The following is a 23626-nucleotide window of genomic DNA, read 5'->3' on the forward strand; positions in this document are numbered from 1 at the left end:
CCCATGTGCACTGTAATGTGTGTGTTTAACTGGGTGCGCCACCGCCTGGCCTCAAGATTTTATTTTTTCCACTGTAACACAGGAATACTTTTAACTATATAAAAATACAGAATTCTGGTGGTGGGTGCGGTGTGTAACTACATCCTGGAGCCCTACAATTTTGTAACCTACTATTAATCACAAAAACAAAAATACTGATATGTTACAAAATAAGAAAGCATGCTAAATATGATTTTTAGAACACAATAGACACTCAGTAAAGGGATTTTTATAATGTAATATTGTAATGAGTTATATGGATGTGCACACACACACACACACATATATATATATGTATATATGCGTATGCACACATATATGTGGACATTTAGACATGACTTTAAATGTTAGGCATTTTGGAACTTGCCCCCACTGTAGAACAGCAATGGGAGGGACTGTTCCATCCTAAAAAGAGGCTGGGTCATCCTGTTCTGCCACTTGAGAAAGACTGTTCCAGAAATGAGTGCAACCTAGAATGTTCCTAGCTGTGACCATGGACTGCAAGTATAGATTGATAGGGACTCAGAGGGTTACACAAGCTCCTGTGCTAAATATGAAAACATATGGGTCTTAGGTCAGATGACTGGGGTAAACACTTAATGGCATGCTTTCCTCATGTTTGGGAGCTAACTCTCTCCCCTAATTCCACTTTCTAGCCCTATTCTCAAATCTGGCATCATCTTCCCAGACAATATTTTTAGTCCACCTGCATGTTAGCTGTCAAGCTCAGGCAAAAATTACCAAAGCCATGGAGCCCTTGGAACTTATCTAAAATATAGACTACCTACACTTCTTCCCACCAGAAGACCCCTAATTTTATCCTATCTATTCCTACCTTTGGGATCCTGTTTATTAAACAATTTGTCCTGCTTTATATCTTACTACCTTTCATCCACCACATTACAGATGCTATGTTGATTCTATCCTGACTTAGCTCCCCAAACAAACTTATCAATGTGTCCCAGAATCTCATCTCTCCAGAGCCCTACCCCACCATGGAAAGATAAAAATGGGCTGAGGATACCGATCAACCTACCAACATCAATGCTCAGCGGAGAAGCAACTGCAGAAGCCAGATCTTCCACCTTCTGCACCTCATAAAGAATTTTGGTCCATACTCCCAGAGGGATAAAGAATAGGGAAGTTTTCAATGGAAAGGATAGGACATGGAACTCTGGTGGTAGAAACTGTATGGAATTATATATACCCCTGTTACCTTACAATCTTGTCAGTAATTATTAAATCACTAATAAAAACTTTTTAAAAGTTAGGCATTTTGTGTCTTTACATTTGTTGTAAATAGAATGGGGGTTCTTTAAAAAAAAAATCCCTTGAGTCATAAAGATAACATTTTAAAAATACAGATAATTCATGACAATAACTATTAACTTTTATTTAACCTAAAATAACTCTTAAAAGTAAATTCAGAAAAGTATAAACATCCGTTCAATCTTTAAAGTTTTGACATGAATTTACTGAAAATCTCTTAGAATATTTTGTTTGTTACATTTTGGAAAGTGAAGGTTGACTTAATCTGAAACGTTGAAAAAACTAATTCCCAGAACTAAATGTTGTGATGCACGTAAAATGACCTCTGTTAACTGTCATGAAGGATAATAAGTATTCATCAGAATATCTACACAAAAATCAGAAAAATAGGGGCCAGGCGGTGACACATCCAGCTAAGCAAATATATTACCAAAAATCAGAAAAATATGATTTCATAACACTAACTTAGGTCTTTTTTGTTTTAGGTAATATGTTAATTTATACTGTTTTGATAAAGTATAACCTATAGAAACAAGAGAATGAAGTAAATGGACAAAAAGAAAAGCTACAAAGTACACTTGAAGAATCTGTCTACATTAAGATCTTCCCATAAATGATAAAAATCATGTGAAAGTTTTGGAAAACATATCTAAATGTTTTTCTACTCTAAAATTTTTCTCCATTGTAACATAGGGCTAATTCTAACCATACCAAAATACTGGCACATGGGTTTTTGCAATAGACTCTCATGCCTGAGCATTAGCGAAGTTCTGGGAAACATATCTAGCATGTTTTTAATACTTAAGGTTTCTTCCATTGTGACACAGGGCTGCTTGTAACCATATCAAAATACTGGTATGAGGAACATAGTAGATAACACATGGGTTTATGCAATAGATGTTCATGCCTGAGGGTTGGGAGGCTCCAGTTCAATTCTCTGCACCACTATGAGCCAGAGTTAAGTAGTGCTTTGGTGAAAAAACCTTTTTAAATGCTGGTATAAGACAATATGAGCAAGAATAAGCAAACTATAGTTCTTGGGGGATAGTAGACTCTCAATAAAGGGACTACTGCATTTGTAATAGTAATAACAATAGTGTATGTATAGTGTATAGTGATAACAATACAACTTCAAGAAAATTTAAAGAATAACTATAGTTATCTGGAAGAAGGGACATTTTATCCCGGTTAAAATTAACATCCTGAATAATCAGAACAGTAAAATTTCCTGTTAACCCTGTGTCTAGAATGCTTTACAAAAATAAAAATAAAAAATACAGCAATGCATAATTTTCCAGGAGCTATCTCTTTCCTACAGAAACTAAGTTATATAATAGTTCTTTAAAAATGAATTAAACACTGAATAATAAATATGTACTCTACTTTGAGGACAGTCAAATTAGGCACACAGAGAATAAAGTTTGGAGTGCAACACTGGGGTTTCCCTGATCTAGATATATATTATGGTCATGTAGATGTTGCAGATTATCTCAAGTATACATGATCTGACCTAATTATTCTAACCGGCTTTTACATAGAAATGTAATATAGACTAACATGTGCCATATAAATCAAATGATAATAGGCCAGTGTTCCTAACCAGTTGCAAGTATCTAGTTATTTCTAAATTAATGATTGAAGAATTATTTTCTTTTTTATTATTTTTTATAATTTACTATTGGATAGAGACAGAGAGAAACTGAGAGGGGAGAGGGAGATAGAGAGACACCTGTAGCCCTGCTTCACCAGTCATGAAGATTTCCCCCTCAGATGGGGGCCAGGGGCTTGAACCTGGGTCCTTGTGCACTGTAATGTGAACACTTAACCAGGTGCACCACTGCCTGGCCAGAAGAATTATTTTCTAAAGGCTAAAAATGAAGCATGTACAGTTCCACACAATTCCCACCACCCAGTCTCCATATCCCATCCCCTTCCCTGATAGCCTTCCCAAGAAACTGGTAGTTAAAAATATTTTTGAGGGGCTTGGGGGTGTAAGGTGATAGTGCACCTGGTTGAGCAAACATATTACAGTGCACAAGGACCCAGGTTTGAGCCTCCAGTCCCCACTTGGGGGGGGGGTGGTGAAGCTTTACAAGTGGTGAAGCAGTGTTGCAGGTGTCTCTCTGCTTTTCTCCCTATCACCCTCTTCCCTCTCGATTTCTGGCTGTCTCTATCCAAAAAATAAATAAAGATGATACCAAAAACAGTAATAGTAAAAAAATTGCGGGAGGCCAATTGGAGGCACATCTAGTTGAGCGCACACATTTACAGTGCTCAATGATCCAGGTTCAAGCCCCCACTCCCCCGCTCTGGTGGGGATGCTTCAGAACAGTGAAGTAAATTGGCTTCACTGTCTCTCTCCCTCTCTATCATCCCCTCATCTCTCAATTTCTCTCTGTCCTATCCAATAAAAAACAAAAAGAATTGTAATAACATCTTAGCAAAACTTCAGCTGAAATAAGTTCTATACATATTGGAACTGTGCTTTTATATAATCAGTTGAAAATATCCCTTTAATATTTGTATTTTGCTACTAAATTACACATCCAGAAAAAATACTTCTCTCTATAAGTAACATGCAGCTTAGGTAGGCAAATTCTCCTCTGTTCCTATGACACTGTTTAATTTGTTTAAGCATGCAGCAAATAAGCATTCAAATTAAGGAAATAAAAATGACTGTAGGGGAAAAGCTCTTTTATCAAAATAATTAAGTCTCTACATTCACTTGAAAAGAAATACTCTACTATTGGGGGGTTCCCGGAAGATGGCGGACTGAGAAGCTGCTACTGGCTTGAGCTCTGAACACATCTTCTGGACACGGTAGGATTTTCTGCCTTTAGTAGGCCAGTCAATAAGGGGTCCTAGCGGTGACACCAAGGAGGTGACTATAACTTAATTTGGGTTAAAAAAGAGTAGAAAAAAAGGGTAAAAAATTTTTCTTTCTTTTAAATTATTAAGCATACCTCCTTTTTCCCCCCACCCCCATAACCAGTCCCTGGGGACCAGCTTCTAGTAGGCTCCCCTGCTGAGCCTCTTTCTTTACCAAAATTCCTGTCCCACCAAGGAGTATCATTCATTCTAAGTCTATACCCTTCTGAAACCTCTGGCCTTTTTTCTTTCTAAGTAGCCAACCCCCCCCACCTCACCCCACATAGCTAATTAAATAATTAAAAATAAAGAAATAAATAACTCTTTTCACAGCTCTTTTATGACTGTTCTTTTTCTTATCTTTTTCTTTTTTCTCTCTCTTTTTTTTCTTTTTCTCATTCTTGTCATCCTTTCTTCCTTAATCCTACAGATTCCAAAGCCACAGGCGCCATCCCCCACACTAGCAAACAGAGTGCTTTTTTGAATTAACTAATACACATTTGGGAATTATTTTGGGGAAGAATTCTGACTCAGAGCTGGATTCTCACTGCAAGTATCTCTGCTCAACTTCCCTTCCTCCTTTAGATACCCCTAGAATATACAGTGGATAGTAGATTTGCTTAACTGTCTATTTCAGCTATCCTGTCTAGTCCTGAGGGTTTTTTTTTTTTTTTTCTCTTTCCTAACAATCAGCTGCCTCTGATCATGAGGTTTGAGGTAATCTGGGACAGGGTTTTTTTTACCCTGCTTTATTTTATTATTAATATTATATTAAGGCATATATCCCCCCCCTTTTAGGTTGATCAGAATTAACTCTTAGGGTATCTTTCATTGCTAGGGTAGTGGGCATATTATCTATTGTGGGAGGAACTTGTCTCATTACTCCTACCTCCTCTACAGACTCTCCCCTCCCTCCTCCTCCTAGCTAATTAAAAAAGTTAAATTAAATGAAAAATAAAGTAATCAAAAAAACCTTTCCTTTCACTGCTCTTTAATTGCAGCTCTTTTTCTTATCTTTTCTCTCGTCTCTTTTTTCTTTTTTTTTATCTTGTCATACACTTCTTCCTTCCTTTGTCTTTGCCTTTCTGAATTCGTGAATTACTTTGCGGAAGAAATCTGACTCAGAGTGGACTCTCTATGTGTGTATGTCTGCTCTACTTCCCTTTCTCCTCTTGTTACCCCTAGAATATACAATGGATAGTAGAGTCGCATAACTGTCTATTCTTGCTATCCCTTCTTTCTTTTCTCTTTCTTCTTCACTGGGATTTGGTTACTATTTTTTCACAGACTGGAGAAATTGTTTGGCTAACTGGTAGTGATTAAACTGCCTCAATACTTGCTTCAGTTGCTACTGTAATTCCTGAGGTTGGTAAGTGCAATTGTCATAAAGGTATTTAGTACAGTGTTGCTTGTGCTCAAGACACAACAACTGAGTAACAACAGAGCATAAAGAAAGAAACACATAAATCAAAAAAACGGGTAGATCAAAAATGGATAAAACTGCTACTCCAATGAATGAAGACAAGAACCCAGAAGAAACTACAAATCAGCCAGAAGTAACCATAGATAAGAAAAGTATGCAGGCAATAATAAACTTATTAATTACAGAAATGAAAACAACATTGGAGGAAAGGAATGGCAGTATTAGGGAAACAACAGTTGAGACCCCCAAGGAAAATACTGATTATCTTGAGGCAATTAGAGAACTGAAAGCTTAAATAGCTAAATGAAGAATGAAGCTGAGGCAAAGGAAAGCAGACTAACAGAAGCAGAAAACAGAATTAGTCAGACAGAGGATGAGTTAGAGAAAACTAAGGAAGAGGTGAAAGAGATTAAAAAGAGATTGAGAGACATTGAAAACAACAACAGAGACATATGGGATGATCTCAAAAGAAGTAACATTCGCATAATTGGCTTGCTAGAGGAAGAAAGAGAGGAAGGGGAAGCAAACATTCTAGAGGAAATAATACAAGAAAACTTCTCAGAGCTGAATAACAGAAAGGACATCAAGATTCAAGAGGCCCAGACAATACCAAACAGAATCAACCCAGACCTGAAGAAACCAAGACACATCATAGTCACAGTGAGAAGAAGTAAGGATAAAGAAAGGATCCTAAAGGCTGCAAGAGAGAAACAAAAAGTCACATACAAAGGAAAACCCATAAGATTATCTGCAGATTTCTCCACTCAAACTCTAAAAGCCAGAAGAGAATGGCAAGATATCTATCGAGCCCTGAATGAAAAAGAATTTCAACCAAGGATAATATATCCTGCTAGACTTTCATTCAAACTAGATGGAGGGATCAAAACCTTCTTAGAAAAACAACAGTTAAAGGAGGAAACCATCACCAAGCCTGCCCTGAAAGAGTTACTAAAAGACCTCATATAAACAAGAACATCACTATAATACTTGCAATATATCAGAGCAAACAAATTCTTTTTTAGAACAATGGCACTACAATACATTAAATCCATAATATCAATAAGTGTCAATGGCTTAAACTCACCCATCAAAGGCACAGAGTTGGGGGATGGGTCAGAAAACATAATCCAACCATATGCTGCTTGCAAGAATCCCATCTGTCACAACAAGATAAACACAGACTTAAAGTGAAAGGATGGAAAACTATCATACAGGCTAACGGTCCACAAAAAAGGGCAGGAACAGCCATTCTCATCTCAGACACAATAGATTTTAAATTAAATAAAGTAATAAAAGATAGGCAAGGACATTACATAATGATTAGAGGATCAATCAGCCAAGAAGACTTAACAATTATTCACATCTATGCACCCAATGAGGGACCATCTAAATATGTCAAGCACTTACTTAAAGAATTTCAAAAATACATCAATAGTAAGACAATAATAGTGGAAGACTTCAATACACCACTCTCACACTTAGATCAACAAAGCAGAGAACCAACAAAGATACAAGAGAATTGAGTGAAGAGATTCACAGACTAGACCTCTTGGACATTTTCAGACTCCTCCACCCCAAAAAACTGGAATACACCTTCTTTTCAAATCCAAATAACACATACTCAAGGATAGACCATATGTTAGGCCACAAAGACAGCATCAATAAATTCAAGAACATTGAAATCATCCCAAGTATCTTCTCAGACCACAGTGGAGTAAAACTAACATTTAACAACAAACAGAAAATTATTAAAAGTCAAAGAATTTGGAAACTAAACATCATACTCCTTAACAACCACTGGGTCAGACATTCACTCAAGCAGGAAATTCAAATGTTCCTGGAAACAAATGAAAATGAAGACAAAACCTATCAAAATATTGGGACACAGCTAAAGCAGTATTGAGAGGGGAACTTATAGCCCTACAAGCACATATTAAACAACAAGAAGAAGCTCAAATGAACAACCTTACTGCATACCTCAAGGACTTAGAGGAAGAGGAACAAAGGAACCCTAAAGCAACAAGAAGGACAGAAATCACTAAAGTTAGAGCAGAAATAAACAACATCGAAAATAAAAGAACCATACAAAAGATCAATGAAGCCAAATGTTGGTTCTTTGAAAGATTAAACAAAATTGACAAACCCCTAGCCAGACTCACCAAACAAAAAAGAGAGAAGACTCAAATTAATAGAATTGTAAACGATGCAGGAGATATCACAACTGACACCACTGAAATCCAGAGAATCCTGCAAAACTTCTATAAAGAACTATACACCACCAAGCTAGAGAATCAGGAAGAAATGGAACAATTCCTAGAAGCATATGCCCTTCCAAAACTGAACCAAGAAGAACTATAAAACCTAAATGCACCAATCACAGACAAAGAAATTGAAACCATTATTAAAAACCTCCACAACAACAAAAGTCCTGGGCCAGATGGCTTCACAAATGAATTCTACAAAACTTTCAGGAAACAGTTAATACCCATACTTCTTAAACTTTCCATAATTGAAGAAACAGGAATACTCCTTTTCACCTTCTATAATGCCAACATCAATCCCTGATACCAAAAGCTGATAGGGACAGAACAAAAAAGGAAAACTACAGACTAATATCTCTGATGAACATAGATGCCAAAATATTAAACAAGATCATGGCCAACCGGATACAGCAACATATCAAAAAGATTGTTCATCATGACCAAGTGAGATTCATCCCAGGAATGCAAGGCTGGTTCAACATCCGTAAGACAATCAATGTCATTCACCACATCAATAAAAGCAAAGCCAAAAACTACATGATTATCTCAATAGATGCAGAGAAAAACTTTGGCAAAATCCGACACCCATTCATGCTCAAAACTCTACAAAAAATGGGAATAGATGGGAAATTCCTCAAAATAGTGGAGTCTATATATAGAAAACCTACAGCCAACATCATACTCAATGGACAGAAGCTGAAAGCATTCCTCCTCAGATCGGGGACTAGACAGGGTTGTCCACTGTCACCGTTACTCTTCAACATAGTATTGGAAGTTCTTGCCATAGCAATCAGGCAAGAGAAAGAAATCAAAGGAATACAGATTGGAAGGGAAGAATTCAAGCTCTCACTTTTTGCAGATGATATGATAGTATACATAGAAAAACCTAAAGAATCCAGCAGAAAACTATTGGAAGTTATAAGGCAATAGAGCAAGTTGTCCGGCTACAAAATCAATGTACAAAAATCAGTGGCATTTCTTCATGCAAACACTAAATCTGAAGAAGACATCCAGAAATCACTCCCATTTACTGTTTCAGCAAAATCAATCAAATACCTAGGAATAAAGTTGACCAAAGAAGTGAAAGACTTATATACTGAAAACTATGAGTCGCTACTCAAGGAAATAGAAACAGATACCAAGAAATGGAAAGATTTCCCATGCTCATGGATTGGAAGAATAACTATCACCAAAATAAATATACTCACCAAAGCCATATACAAATTTAATGCAATACCCATCAAAGTTCCACCAAGCTTCTTTAAGAGAATAGAACAAACACTACAGTCATTTATCTGGAACATGAAAACACCTAGAATTGCCAAAACCATCTTGAGGAAAAGAAACAGAAATGGAGGCATCACACTCCTAGACCTTAAACTATATTATAAAGCCATCATCATCAAAACAGCATGGTACTGGAACAAAAATAGGCACACAGACCAGTGGAACAGAATTGAAAGCCCAGAAATAAATCCCCACACCTATGGACATCTAATCTTTGATAAGGGGGCCCAAAGGATTAAATGGAAAAAGGAGGCTCTCTTCAATAAATGGTGCTGGGAATACTGGGTTGTAACATGCAGAAGAATGAAATTGAACCACCTTATCTCACCAGAAACAAAAATCAACTCCAAATGGATCAAAGACCTAGATGTCAGACCAGAAAAAATCAAATACTTAGAGGAAAACATTGGTAAAATAGTTTCCCACCTATACCTCAAGGACATCTTTGATGAATCAAACCCAATTGCAAGGAAGACTAAAGCAGAAACAAACCAATGGGACTACATCAAATTGAAAAGCTTCTGCACATCCAAAGAAACTATTAAACAAACAAAGAGACCCCTCACACAATGGGAGAAGATCTTCACATGCCATACATCAGACAAGAAACTAATCACCAAAATATATAAAGAGCTCAGCAAACTTAGCACCAAAAAAGCAAATAACGCCATCCAAAAATGGGCAGAGGATATCAGCAAAACATTCACCACAGAGGAGATCCAAAAGGCTAACAAACATATGAAAAACTGCTCTAGGTCACTGATTGTCAGAGAAATGCAAATTAAGACAACACTAAGATACCACCTCACTCCTGTAAGAATGGCATACATCAAAAAGGACAGCAGCAATGCTGGAGAGGATGTGGGGACAGAGGAACCCTTTTACATTGCTGGTGGGAATGTAAATTGGTACAGCCTCTGTGGAAAGCAGTCTGGAAAACTCTCAGAAGGCTAGACATGGACCTTCCATATGACCCAGTAATTCCTCTCCTGGGGTTATACCCCAAGGACTCCATAACACCCAACCAAAAAGAGGTGTGTACTCCTATGTTCATAGCAGCACAATTCATAATAGCTAAAACCCGGAAGCAACCCAGGTGCCCAACAACAGATGAGTGGCTGAGAAAGCTGTGGTATATATACACAATGGAATACTATGCAGCTATCAAGAACAATGAACCCACCTTCTCTGACCCATCTTAGATAGAGCTAGAAGGAATTATGTTAAGTGAGCTAAGTCAGAAAGATAAAGATGAGTATGGGATGATCCCACTCATCAACAGAAGTTGACTAAGAAGATCTGAAAGGGAAACTAAAAGCAGGACCTGACCAAATTGTAAGTAAGGCACCAAAGTAAAAACCCTGTGGTGAGGGGTAGACATGCAGCTTCCTGGGCCAGTGGGTGGGAGTGGGTGGGAGGGATGGGTCACAGTCTTTTGGTGGTGGGAATGGTGTTTATGTACACTCCTAGTAAAATGTAGACATATAAATCACTAGTTAATTAATACGAGAGGGGGAAAATTAATTGTATGTCTCGAAGTTTTTCAAAACACAAACTGAATCTTTTTTAATATATATGCTGTGTCATTCATATGCAGACTCTCTCAAAAGTCTAGACCAAGTAGATCAGAGGCAACCAGTGGCACAGCTATTTACAAGATGCTGGGTACTATACAGCAAACCCTAACAAAAGGACTTTTCAAAGTTAACCCAATTACCAAATAATGTGATGATAAAATTAACTATCCATTGTCTTTTTGAACCCTAAGACAGCAGGAACCTCACATCTCCACTATAGAGCCTCTACTTCCCCCTCCTGGGACCATTGGATAGGGCCCACTTTCCCATATGCCTCTCCCAATCCATATCAAATAATATTGCATCTGCCGATCACAACCTAACCAACACAACGATTGCCACCTCAACATGCTTCACTTCAGACTGTGTCCAGAGACTTCATGTGTGGAATGACAACCCTTCAGCTTCATTACTTGGGTGAGACCTTTCCTTTCATAGTATACTCTAATTCCATCTCAGGTGGTTCACTTTCTAACAAAGTCCGAAAACCTAGATATACACCAGTTTCTGTGAGAGAGAGCATGTGTTCACACATATCGGTAAACTACTGCAAAATATATACCTGAAAGCAGAAGTACACTAGAGTTTGCAGTAAGTACCCTCCATAACACTTCCTCTCCACTATTCCAAGCTTTGGGTCCATGATTGCTCAACAATTTGTTTGGCTTCGTATGTTAACTCTCTTTTCAGTCACCAGGTTCCAGATGTCATCAGGATGCTGGCCAGGATTCCCTAGACTGAAGACCCCACCAATGTGTCCTGGAGCTCAGCTTCCCCAGAGACCCACCCTACTAGGGAAAGAGAGAGGCAGACTGGGAGTATGGACCGACCAGTCAATGCCCATGTTCAGCGGGGAAGCAATTACAAAATCCAGACCTTCTACTTTCTGCAACCCACAATGACCCTGGGTCCATGCTCCCAGAGGGATAGAGAATGGGAAAGCTTTCAGGTGAGGGGATGGGATATGGAGATTGGGTGGTGGGAATTGTGTGGAATTGTACCCCTCCTACACTATGGTTTTGTTAATTAATCCTTTCTTAAATAAAAAAGAAAAAAATACTCTTATTTATATTTAACAAAACCAATTTGCATTCTATCTTGTCTTTTCTTTTAGCTGTTGTAATAATTATATCTTATTGTATTTGGAAGAAAAATCAGTGTTATAATCATGCTCAACTCTTTATTTAGTGGTGCAGGACAAGGGGTGAGGGAATAAGACTAAATAATTGTCTTAGTTCCCAAGTGGAAGAACCTGAGATAGAGATTCTTGGCAAGTGATTCTACTGAGAAAGGAAGTGAAGTAAGAAGGTCAGAACAGGGCAAGGAGAAAATGTTGGAGCAATCGGAGTCTGCTCTTAGCTTTTTTCCCACCCAGAAGTCCAAGCACAAATGAAACCACTAACTTGTCCCATCTTGTGGCAAGGTTTAGGGATGTCTGGCTCTAATGCCTTCCCTACTAGCCAGTAACTAGCTTCAGACAGCCGAGAGGGTAATTAAGATGGAAGCAGACTGAGTTCATCTGTTGAACATCTCTGAGCAGCACGGTTCACTATAGCGGAAGCTAAAGTCAAAGTTTCTGCAGAAAGTGACAGTTCTGAGTTATGAATAGCCAGGGCTCAGAATAGGTAAGAAAAATGCAACAGACCTATAAAAGGATTCTCACAATGTCCACTACACTAGAAACTGGTAACTGATTTGAATATTGGGCAACAATTGCTATTTGTCTACCTGTTCTTTGTTAACAACATTACAGCTTTGACTGATGGTGGCACTGAGAAACAAAACACTACACACTTTTTTCTTCCTCTCTTGCAGTGATGGTGGTCATATGACTAGATATGAAGACTGGGTTGGAGGGGAGCAGACACTGCTGAATGGGGCTTCTGTAAAGTTTCTTTCTTTCTTTCTTTCTTTCTTTCTTTCTTTCTTTCTTTTTAAATGCAAAATGATCTTGGCTCATCTGGAAGGTACCTTTTTGCCTTAGGTTGATCCTTCTTTTTTGCTGCCTTGAATATGAATGTGTCTACAATAGCAGCTATCTTCATAGCTTAAGGAAACTTCTTAGGGAAATGAATAGTAAAGATGGGGAAGGAAAAGCTATCTTGGACCACACACAGCACCATGAAGTTGCTACTACCATTCCGAGTTGTCTAAGAACTATTTCTGATGTAAGAGGAAATTTTATCCTAAGGGATTTTTTTTTTTTTATTTAATCCCTCTTTGTAAACACCCTCGTAACTAGCAGATGAACACAAATCCAATTGATCAAATTTCATCTGAGTTTTTAAAGTTAATAACAGAATGACTTGAGTAGGATCAGCATCAGTGGTTTTCTTTTTAGATGTTAGGTACAGTACTTTCTTTTCTTTTTTTTAATTATTGCCTCTGGGGCCAGGCAGTTATGCACCTGGTTAAGTGCACATATCACAGTACACAAGGACCCAGGTTCAAGCCTCTGGTCCCCACCTGCAGGGGGAAAGCTTCACAAGTGGTGAGGCAAGGGGATGCAGTTGTCTCTCTGTCTCTCTCTCTCCCCTCACCTCTCAATTTCTCTCTGTCTCTATCCAATAATAAAGCTAAATAAAAATTTTAAAATATTGCCTCCACTGTTATTGATGGGTCTCTGTGCTGGCACTCAGAATCCTCTGCTTTAGAGGCTTTTTTTTCTTTATATTTTTTACTCGATAGGACAGAGACAAATTGAGAGGAAATTGGAAGATATAGTCAGAGAGAGAAGACAGACACCTGCAGACCTACTGCACCACTTGTGAAGAATACCTGCTGCAGGTGGGGAGTGGGAGCTTGAACCTGGGTCCTTGTGTGGGTTCATCTGCATAGTATTATGTGCATTTAATGGGCTGCACCACTGCTAGAGCGACCCCCCATATAGTACTTTATATGCTGTAGAGCATCTACTCTGAAAAGAGATGCTCTTGATGTTTTGTTCTTTTTTTGAGAAAATTCTTAGATTATCAGTTTATAGAGGCCAGGTGCTTAGACACATTTTCTTTCTGTCGCCAGAATCTAGGCCTATGAACTAGTACAGAGTATATGTGTGACAAATAATGTTCTAGTCAATTTGTCAATTTCATTTCTAAGGATTTTTATAGCTTTGATTACCTACATTTTTAAATAGTCTTCATTTTCGAAACCTTTTAATGTCAAAGGCAATATTTCACTTAATGATAGTGTTTGCTTAGTGATACACATCTCAATGACAACAGGATGTTTCCAAATGTGGAGATGGGAAGCATACCTAAAAGGACAGATTTCACTTCTTTGCATTTAAAATTTCTGGTTTTAAGAAAGTCTAGTTGCTTTTTAAAGAACTCTGAATGATGGAATGATATTGAAATGCTATGTTTTAATGCAACCATTATCATATGCAAAACCAAAGTAACTTTTATTTTTCTTACTAGTCAGATCCAAACAAAACCTCAGTGCAACAAATGGTCTTTGTTTCTAGAAGGCTGAGTAATCTTCTATTAAACAGAACCTTATAATTTTAATGTTAACAAAGAGCACTGATACTAATCAGATTTTATGAGGCTTTTATCATATGTGATGCTTATGTTTTGGATACAGGTTTCAAGGTTCCTTATTACACAGTGGAAAAAAGTATAGTACAATAAAGTTTTATATTAGCATAAAGAGTGTTGTAGACCAACTGGGAGGTGGGGGTTGCCACTTGCAAGGTTGGACTGGTTAAGAAATGTTAAAGGAATGCTCCATATTCTATTAGTGTGCCCTGCATGTTGGGGCAACCCCAACATGAGTCAGTACTTATAGTGGCTTGGGTGGCATGAATCAAACTCTACTTCATGATGAACTTTATAAGAATCACCATTGTGAAGTCACAAAATAACACTTAAGGTGTTGAAACAGATAATTACAATAAGGCTGGTGTGATGGGGTCATATTAGAATCTTTCTTTGCAATTCATTTATACATATTATAGTTGACTTTGCTTTGAAAAGCTTCTGTTTGCAGATAGATTGAATAATTGTATAACTTATGCTCAACATCAGATTTATTTATTTATTTTTTATCAGAGCACTGCTTCTTAGCTCTGGCTTATAGTGGTGCTAGGGATTGAACCTGGGAGCTCAGCGCCTCAGGCATGAAAATAGTTTTCGTGACCATTATGCTATCTTTCTAGCTCATCCGAATACTCTTTAACTTGAAAAGCAACATTATTTACTACACTGGCTGAATAGACTGAATGTTGAGGCTAGGGATAACTCTACACACACAGTGATTTAATGGTGTACCAAAATTAATAATAGAAACATATAAGACAATGCTGTGGTGTTATCCTACCAAATATTATAGCTTAACAGCTTTCCTCCTGTACCCTTACACTCTAGTTGACTGTAGACTATTGGGTGTTTGCCCTTATATCTTGTGACTAAGAGCTATGGCTCACTGATGTTGCCTAGCATCATAGGAGAGACTATCAGGCGACACATGTCTAGCCTAGAAAAAGAAAAAAAAATTAATATTCAAAATCTGAGGTACTCTTTCTACTGAATGTGTTACAGTTTAGGACTATCTGTATAGCTTCCCTACACCCTGACATATACTCTTCAATGTGAGAAGAGATTAAATAATACTGAGTATTTATCATCTGCAGTTGAAAATAACTTTATAGTTCATGTCAGTTTCTAGACAAAGAATTTTCTCTTGGTGGATCAGTCAGATATTCAATATACATGACTATTCCGAGCTCTCAGGCTAGTCTGATACTGACTCACCTGTTGGGAATTTATGAGAAAATGAGAAACACAGGAAGACAAACTGTGCGTGTATGGGCAGGGGAAGCATGCTAAAAAACAAAACAAAACAAAGTCACACCTCTCAATATAGTGTTTAAACTTGGAACTTCAAAAAGGATCAAAATCTCAAGATTCAAGAAGGATTCTGAGGCAAAGTGGTTAAAACTCCATCTGTCTAACTTGGAAAAGCAATATTAGTCATGTGCTTTTTGTCTTGTTTTAACTGGAACACTTCCATACATTCCAACTGTCCTGTTTATGAGGCACACTCCCTTTTTATAAAGCCAAATATTCACCGGTTTCCCACTCTGTTCCTCCAAATAATGTTTTAATAGAATGCATTAGAGTTCCAGAGCTCTTCCTATTTTTCCTCTCCAACTCCTGGCAGGTATGAATTTCCTTTCTCCCATGTAAAACACAACACACACACACACACACACACACACACACACACACACACACACACACACAGTTATTCATGTCATACCTCTAATTCCATAGTTACAGAGATAAGAAAAAGAATAAGTGGATAATCTCACTTATAGATAGGATCAAAGAAACAAAGAAGGGATAACATAGGGTGGAACATCAATGAATTGTGGTCTTTCTCAGATCAAGAATGGGGTCTGGGAGGGAAGAAAAACTTAGAGGAAGAGTCTGGGGTCCTGTGCCATATAATATGGAGGATGAAAGTTGGGTGGCAGTTAAGTAGTGCTGACACCTATTTGGGGGAAATGTAAAAACTTTAATCCTGTTACAACCATGTACATCAACATTTCGTTAATAAAGTGATAAAATATAGTCAGGTTAGTAGGGGAAAATATATATAATTTAAACCTGAACTTATACTAAAGGCTTGTGCTGGTTAGTAGTAGCAAAGATATACCTACTGATACATTGTAAAGACATTTTCTCTAAATTAAAACTCAAAATGAATTTTAGTTTGTATCGAATTTTCTGTAATCATATTTATAAGACCAAAAAGACTTAATACTTAATACTTGAATCTGCCACTTGAAAATAAAATCTTTATATAATTCAAAATTCAGAAAAAGAAATAACAAAATTTAACTAAGTGATTACTTTGTTTGGGGTCCTGAACCAATCCCCTTATATGTATTATCTCAGGAGGAAAGTACATTTACAGATAAGCAAGCAAACCTAGGCAAAGTGTTAACCCTAAGTAACACAACTAGTAAGTGTAGAACCAAAATGAACTTTGTCGTGACTACAGAACTTGTTCTCTTAAACACTGATGTATGTAAAACAGAGAATCAAATAAAAACAAGTATGCCACAGTATAAATTCAAACCTCTGTTAGTACTATTGTTAATTCTAAATGACTCAATAATAATCCCTTTCATACTCAAGATGATAGTTTCATACAAGTAGAAATCATTAATTTTCCTATCATCTTGCCCACTCAAGATATGAGGATATTAGATTCTCCCCTGTAGGATTATTTTATATTCTCAGTACAAAAGACCTCCAAAAAAGAGAGTGCTTTTGTCAAAATTCGTGTTATTTATATGCACAAGGAAACTTTGAGTTTTAACACACCAAAGCTCTAGCCTGAACATCTCACTCAGTCAGTGCCTGCATCAGATTGGTTGGCATTTTTTCAGCAGGGGGGAGAGCTTCTCCTTTTACAACTGTGTTTGCCCCAATCTCTTGCCAAGGTAAGGCTCTGGGCTGCATGCTAATTAGGCAGAAGCACTTGAAATGGTGTTTGCAGTTGCTGTTTCCATTTGTAAACTTCTAGTTCTTTCCTGCAAGCCAAATTTGGAGCATGGAAGCAGGGAAATTGCTCTTGTCCTAACTCTGCCTATTATCTGACCTTGGCTTCATAATTTAACTTTACTGAGGCTTTGCTTCTTTGTTGATAAGGTGGGAAAGTACTCCCCTTCCTTTGTGTATTGCATTTATAGTATGCTGTAAAAACACTTTGGAAGACACAGCATGCATTAAAATGATATGATTGATGGAAACTGTTCTTTAAAGCACGTACAATTCTGCTGATTTAGGAGACCATTATAAGATGCACTTTATAGTGTGGAAGTTTTTCTGCATACATTTTTTTCTTTTGAATGTGATATACTTAAATTTTATAAAAGTAAATAATTATGATAATATTTATTTATTTACTTTACTTTGTGCAACAGTAACATACTCTGATCTGTATAACTTCTCATCTTCCAGAGAAATGGGAACTCATTACTTTGAAATTCTCATTCTTTTCCAGAAATATTTTAGGTAGCAATTTATTTTAAATGATAACTCCAAATCCTGTACTTTACTTATATCAGTTTTCCACAATTCAGAATCATTTGCTGTTATTTATTTATTTTACTGTTATGTTTTAATATTGTTTCAAAGAAGCACAGAAAACCTTTGGGGAATAGAGATGTTCTATATAGTGATAATAACATGATCCATTTAAAACTATTGATAGTGTCAGGAGATGGCATAATGGTTATACAAAAATATTTTCATGCATGAGGCTTTTAGGTCCCAGGTTCAATCCTCATAACCACCATAAGTCAAAGCTGAACAATGAGTGCTCTGGTATTAAAAATCTTTGATAGACACAATTTATTTTTTATTGGGAGGTTAATGGTTTACAGTACAATTGCTACATGGGTAAAATTTCTCATTTCACCATGACAGGTGTCTGCAAAGCACTGGGGTTGAGCCCCCAGACTAGCTCTTTTTCCACCATTATACACCAAACCAAGTCCAATGTTTACTTTGTTTTTCCTTTTTCTGTTCTTGTTTCTTAAATTCTCCCCATGAGTGAGATTATATTTATCATTCTCTTTCTTTATCTCACTCAACATAATGCTTTTAAGTTCCAAGATGTAGCGAGGATGAGTTTGTCATTAACAGTTGAGTATATTCCATTGTGTGTATATACCACAACTTCCTTAGCCACTCATCTGTTGTTGAACACCTATATTGCTCCAAAATCTAGCTATTACAAATTGTACTGCTATGAACGTAAGTAGACACAGATCTCCTTGGATTGATATATCCTGATGAGAGAACTGCAGGATCATAACCTTCTGAAGAGCTCTCAAGACGGCTCTTCACAGAGGTAGTACAGACTTACAGTCCCACCAGTAGTGTAGAAGGGTTCCTTAACCCCCACAATCTTTCCAGCATTTGTTGTTACTGTCCTTTCTGATGTATGACATTCTCACAGTAGTGAAATCTGATAGTGATAGCATTTTTAAAAATATATAAATATTTTTCAAAGATATAATTACATATTATATAATATATAATATATTTTATTATATATTAAGTATATAATATATAATATAATATATAATGATATACTATATTATATAATATTATAACTATATTATATAATTATATATAATTTATAAAGATTTGAAAGTGGAGATGTCAGCTATACCTGAAGGAAACAAAAAAGGATTTATTAGTAAGAAAGTGTCTAAATTGAATGTGGAAGAGTTATCAGAATTGTAACAAAGGGTGACTATAGATAGCAAGGAGGTAATCATATATGTCATGACATAGGGAACTCCGGACAATAGTAAAAGAAAACTGTCTAGTTAGATATAAGTAGTTTTGTTAGAATTTTACTACATACTTAAAAATCACTGGAGTTATTTAAATTTTATTATTATAATTGTGTGATAGATTAATATATTATATTAAATATAATATATAATTATATAAAAACAAATATTTTTCAAATCTTTATAAATTATATAATTTTAATAATAAATTATTATTATTGGATAGAGAAAGAGATTAATAAAGGTGAGAGATGGAGAAAGAGACAGAAAGACACCTACAGCCCTGCTTCACCACTCGCGTAACTTTCCCCCTACAGGTGGGGACCAGAGGCTTGAACCTAGGTCCTTGCACACTATAATGTGCACGCTTAACCAGGTGCACCACTGCCTGCCTCCGACTTAGCTTTTTTTTTCTTCATATTTGCTGGCTCTTTGATGTTGAGGACAGAACATGGGGCCTCAGATATGTGCCCAAGTGCTGAGATATTATCATATTATCTTTTTCCCTTATTTATTCTGCTTTTCATTAACTCTGTTTCCTTGAATGTAGTTGCAGCAGTTAAGTCAATCACCAAAACGTTACCTTCATATCATTACTGTCTCTGTGGACATCACTCATTTTTAAAGATTTATTTTATAAGGAGAGAAAAACAGAGCATCACTCTGGCATGCATGATGCTGCAAGTCAATTCAAGACTTTGCTTGAAAGTCTAACACTTTATCTACTGAGGCATCTGTTGTATGCTTTACATTGGGTAGTTTTCCCCCCGCCAAGAGAATTGGATCAGTCCAGTTAGTTTCGCGGGCCTGCTTGGCCCCGCCCCTAGGAACCCCGCGAGAGTGCCAGAGTTCAAGAGTTCCTGAGTTCCAGAGTTGTAGAGTTGCAGAGTAAGGGAGAGTGCTTGCGCCGGCAAAGAGACAGCAGAGTTCTGTTTGGTGATTAGTTTGTCTTAGTTTATGAATCGTTGTTCCTGAATAAAGAAATACAGCTTCCCTGCCCAGCCGTTGTCTCCGCCTCTCTGTTATCCGCCGTGAAGCTAGCCCTGCCTCGCAAGAGCCTACGAATTTTAACAACAAATGGCGCCCACGTGGACCTGACCTGCGCATCTCTCAGATAAGTAAAGACAATTTGGCTACCTATGCACTATGGCCTTCTCTTCTGCTTGTGAAGAGATCTCCAAAGGTCTCTGCTCTTTCTTCACGAGACTGTTTCACTATTTCTGGAACATTTATCTCTGGACCACTCTGTGGTTTCCACTCGCTCGGGCAAACTCAGAACAGCCAGCGGGAATAGCCAGCGGGAGGGAGGTGAGGCTCGGAGCTGCTGTTTCCACCTGGTTAAACAGCCAGCCAGTCGGCTGCGCCCAGACAACCCCGTGCACCGCACCCGCAGCCCCGCAGACCCGCAGCCCGCAGGAGGCCAACGCCAGCATACAAGAGCCCCAGGAGCCCGATGCCAACATGCTGGAGCCCGATGCCAACACGCAAGAGCCCGAGGCCAGCCCACAGGAGCCGGCTCTCCACCACGTGGTGCAGGGCACTGGACGCGTGATCCCTCCATGCTGCTCGGCCACTGCGAGCAGGGCAGCAGACATGGCAGGGCCATGGGGCAGGGCCACGGCGGCCTATCATGGCCGCCACCCCTGGGCACCTAGGCCCACGCCTTCTATAAAACTGGCCTGCCTGCCCTCTTGCTATGAATTCTGGAACGATCCCGGGCCTCCCGGACCCCCAGACTCCCTGTCGAAACTGGGCACACGAGATCTCCAGCTGCCGGTCCGGTCTGAAGGCAGACAAGCTGGAGTACGCAGAGATTTGTGCAGAGATCGCAACCTGCAATTCCTAGAAGTGAAGCTGCGCAGGAAGCCACCTCCGGATGGTGAACCTCCCCCCCCCCCAACAACTAAGACAGTACAGATTTAAATTCGTGTTTAAAATGACATGTCTTCGTAACAAAGGTTTCTCTCCTTGTGTATTAATGACCATGTTTATGTGTATGTTTAAAGTTTGGTAAACAGTAACTTTAAGGTTAAAAATGTAACTTTAAGACTAAATTCTTACTAGTCAAAGTTAAATGAAAAAGGTTTTCAACGTAATTCTCATAAAGATAAAATTAACTTACATTTAAAGTCTGAGGTAAAAATTAGTTAACAATCAATATATTTTAACTAAGTTGGTCTAAACAAAAGGTTAAATAGACTCGTTGATGTGTAAAACTCTTCATTACCTTCTCTATTAGAAATGGTAGATCACACAATGGCTATGCTAATTATTCTCATGCCTGAGGTTTCCTTTCCTGAGTACAACGTGACTCCATCTTGAATGGGTGTAACAAAAGGTTAAAAGACGTTGTTGCTATGTAAAAGTCTCAAATTCCTTCTCTATTAAAACATTAGATTGTGCTGTGGATATGCTAATAACAAGTTTTGTTTCATAGTAAGTAAATTGCAGCCAGCTGCCTTTGGGACTCTAGGCCATTCCCCGCCCCCATGCAAATGTTCGTCGAGAAAGTACGCCCCCCAGAGGCAAGAAATGTTTTTTTTTAAGCTGATAAAGTTTTGCCCACAGAGGCAAAAAATGGCCGGCCCCCTCAGGCCTTCCCTTGGCAGCACACTGGTTCTTGTTACTTGCTTGCATTTTTCTCCATGTTTGTGCCAGTTTCTTTTTTAAAAATGCCTGTATGATATATGTTTCTGTTCACCCCACACCCTTGATATTATAGTCATTTAGTTAAAAAGAAAAGGAGGAATTGTTGTATGCTTTACATTGAGTAGTTCTCCCCCGCCAAGAGAATTGGATCAGTCCAGTTAGTTTCACGGGCCTGCTTGGCCCCGCCCCGAAGGAACCCCAGCAGAGTTCTGTTTGGTGCTTAGTTTGGTTTAGTTTATGAATCGTTGTTCCTGAATAAAGAAATAAAGAAATAAAGAAATACAGCTTCCCTGCCCAGCCGTATGTCTCCGCGTCTCTGTTACCCGCCTGTGAAGCTAGCCCGGCCGGCTAGAGCCGCCGAATTTTAACAACAGGCATCTCCTGGTCCATGGACTTTTACTTTTAAACCCTCATATGTGTCATTTCTTTATTCCTGGTTAAGTTTCTCGGTCTTTTACCAAGGGCCTATAGCTTTCTTAATGCATCACACAAGTATAATAATAAAATAAAAATTAAATAACTCCAGTGATTTTTAAGTATGTAGTAAAATTCTAACAAAACTACTTATATCTAACTAGACAGCTTTCTTTTACTATTGTCCGCAGTTCCCTATGTCATGACATATATGATTTCCTCCTTGCTATCTATAGTCACCCTTTGTTACAATCCTGATGACTCTTCCACATTCAATTTAGACACTTCTCTTACTAATAAATCCTTTTTTGTTTCCTTCAGGTATAGCTGACATCTCCACTTTCAAATATTTACATAATCTGCAATCTTTATATTTTGCATTTACATAGCTAACTGTATGTATGTCATTTAGTTATTTGTGTTTGTTTTCTTTTTTTGTTTTTATTTATTTATCTAGTATTTGACAGAGAAAGAAGTTGATAGGGGAAGAGGAGATAGAGGGCAAGAGAAAGACACCTGTGGCACTGCTTCATGCACTGCTAGGGAAGTTTCCCCACTGCAGATGGGGGATAAGGGTTTGAACAGGGGTCCTTGTGCATTATGATGTGTGTACTTAACTAAGTGTGCCACCAGCCAGGCACTTTTGTTTATTAGCTGTGCAATATGCAAGTGTGTTTAATTTTAACACACAGGTCATCAATATACTTAGCAAGAAGCAGATTCCTCCAGGAAGAAGAAATATAGGTATTTTATTAAGTTCTCACTAAACCCTTTTACTACTAAAACACTGTTGGTTTGTGGAACCTTCAAGTACAATCTTAGGTGTTATATAACTCTAAGCAATTAATGCCATCATATGAGCTCTAGGATAACCCAAAGATTTAATCACAGTAAGGGGCTGGGTGGTAACACACTGGGTTAAGCACACATAGCACAAAGCACAAGGACCTGAGCAAGGATCTTGGTTCAAGCCCATCTCTCCACCTGCAGGGGTGCGGGTCGCTTCACAAGTGGTGAAGCAGGTCTGCAGGTGTCTTTCTCTCCCCCTTTTCTCAATTTCTCTTTGTCTTATCCAATAAAGTGGAAAAAATGGCCTCCAGGAGGAGTGGATTTCTAATATGGGCAATGAGACCCAGCGATAACCTTGGAGGCAAAAAGTAAATAAACAAAACAAAATAAAATAAAAAAATAAATAAAGTAAATTTAATCAAAGTCAACTTCCCTTTTTTTTTTTTCTGGAAATAGGGTAGACTGAGGCTCCCACACCGAAACTCATTCAGGCTTCCCTCAGGCCTTTGTGCATTTTTCCAAAGAAATGAAGATCAAATTCCAGAACCTCTCTCTTCCCTTCACAGCTTCTTAACAAATATCTACATTGAATTCACCAAGATAGATTTTACTTTTTCCTACTTACTTCAATTCCTTTAAAAAGTTCAAAATTTACAGATATTTTCTCACTTCCCCCATATGATCTATTCCCTAGATGGTTCTTTGTCATCTCTTCTCTTCCCCTCTGTAT

General features: G+C 37.9%; 1 protein-coding gene across 4 annotated transcripts in view; it reads right to left on the reverse strand.

Moving 5' to 3' along the window:
- The window catches only part of ITGB8 (integrin subunit beta 8), a 113226-nt gene that overhangs the window by 68170 nt on the left and 21430 nt on the right, over positions 1 to 23626 (reverse strand). The window contains exon 1 of one of the 4 annotated variants that reach the window (XM_060196114.1): positions 1076 to 1292. The exons of 2 other annotated variants lie outside the window; for them this stretch is intronic. The gene's annotated coding sequence lies outside the window, so the exon portion shown is untranslated. Of the gene's footprint in view, positions 1 to 1075; positions 1293 to 23626 lie in introns of those variants that run through there. One more of the 4 variants, XM_060196115.1, reaches the window with a different exon arrangement.

The sequence above is a fragment of the Erinaceus europaeus genome, chromosome 8 (assembly GCF_950295315.1).
Source record: "Erinaceus europaeus chromosome 8, mEriEur2.1, whole genome shotgun sequence".
Taxonomy (NCBI): domain Eukaryota; kingdom Metazoa; phylum Chordata; class Mammalia; order Eulipotyphla; family Erinaceidae; genus Erinaceus; species Erinaceus europaeus.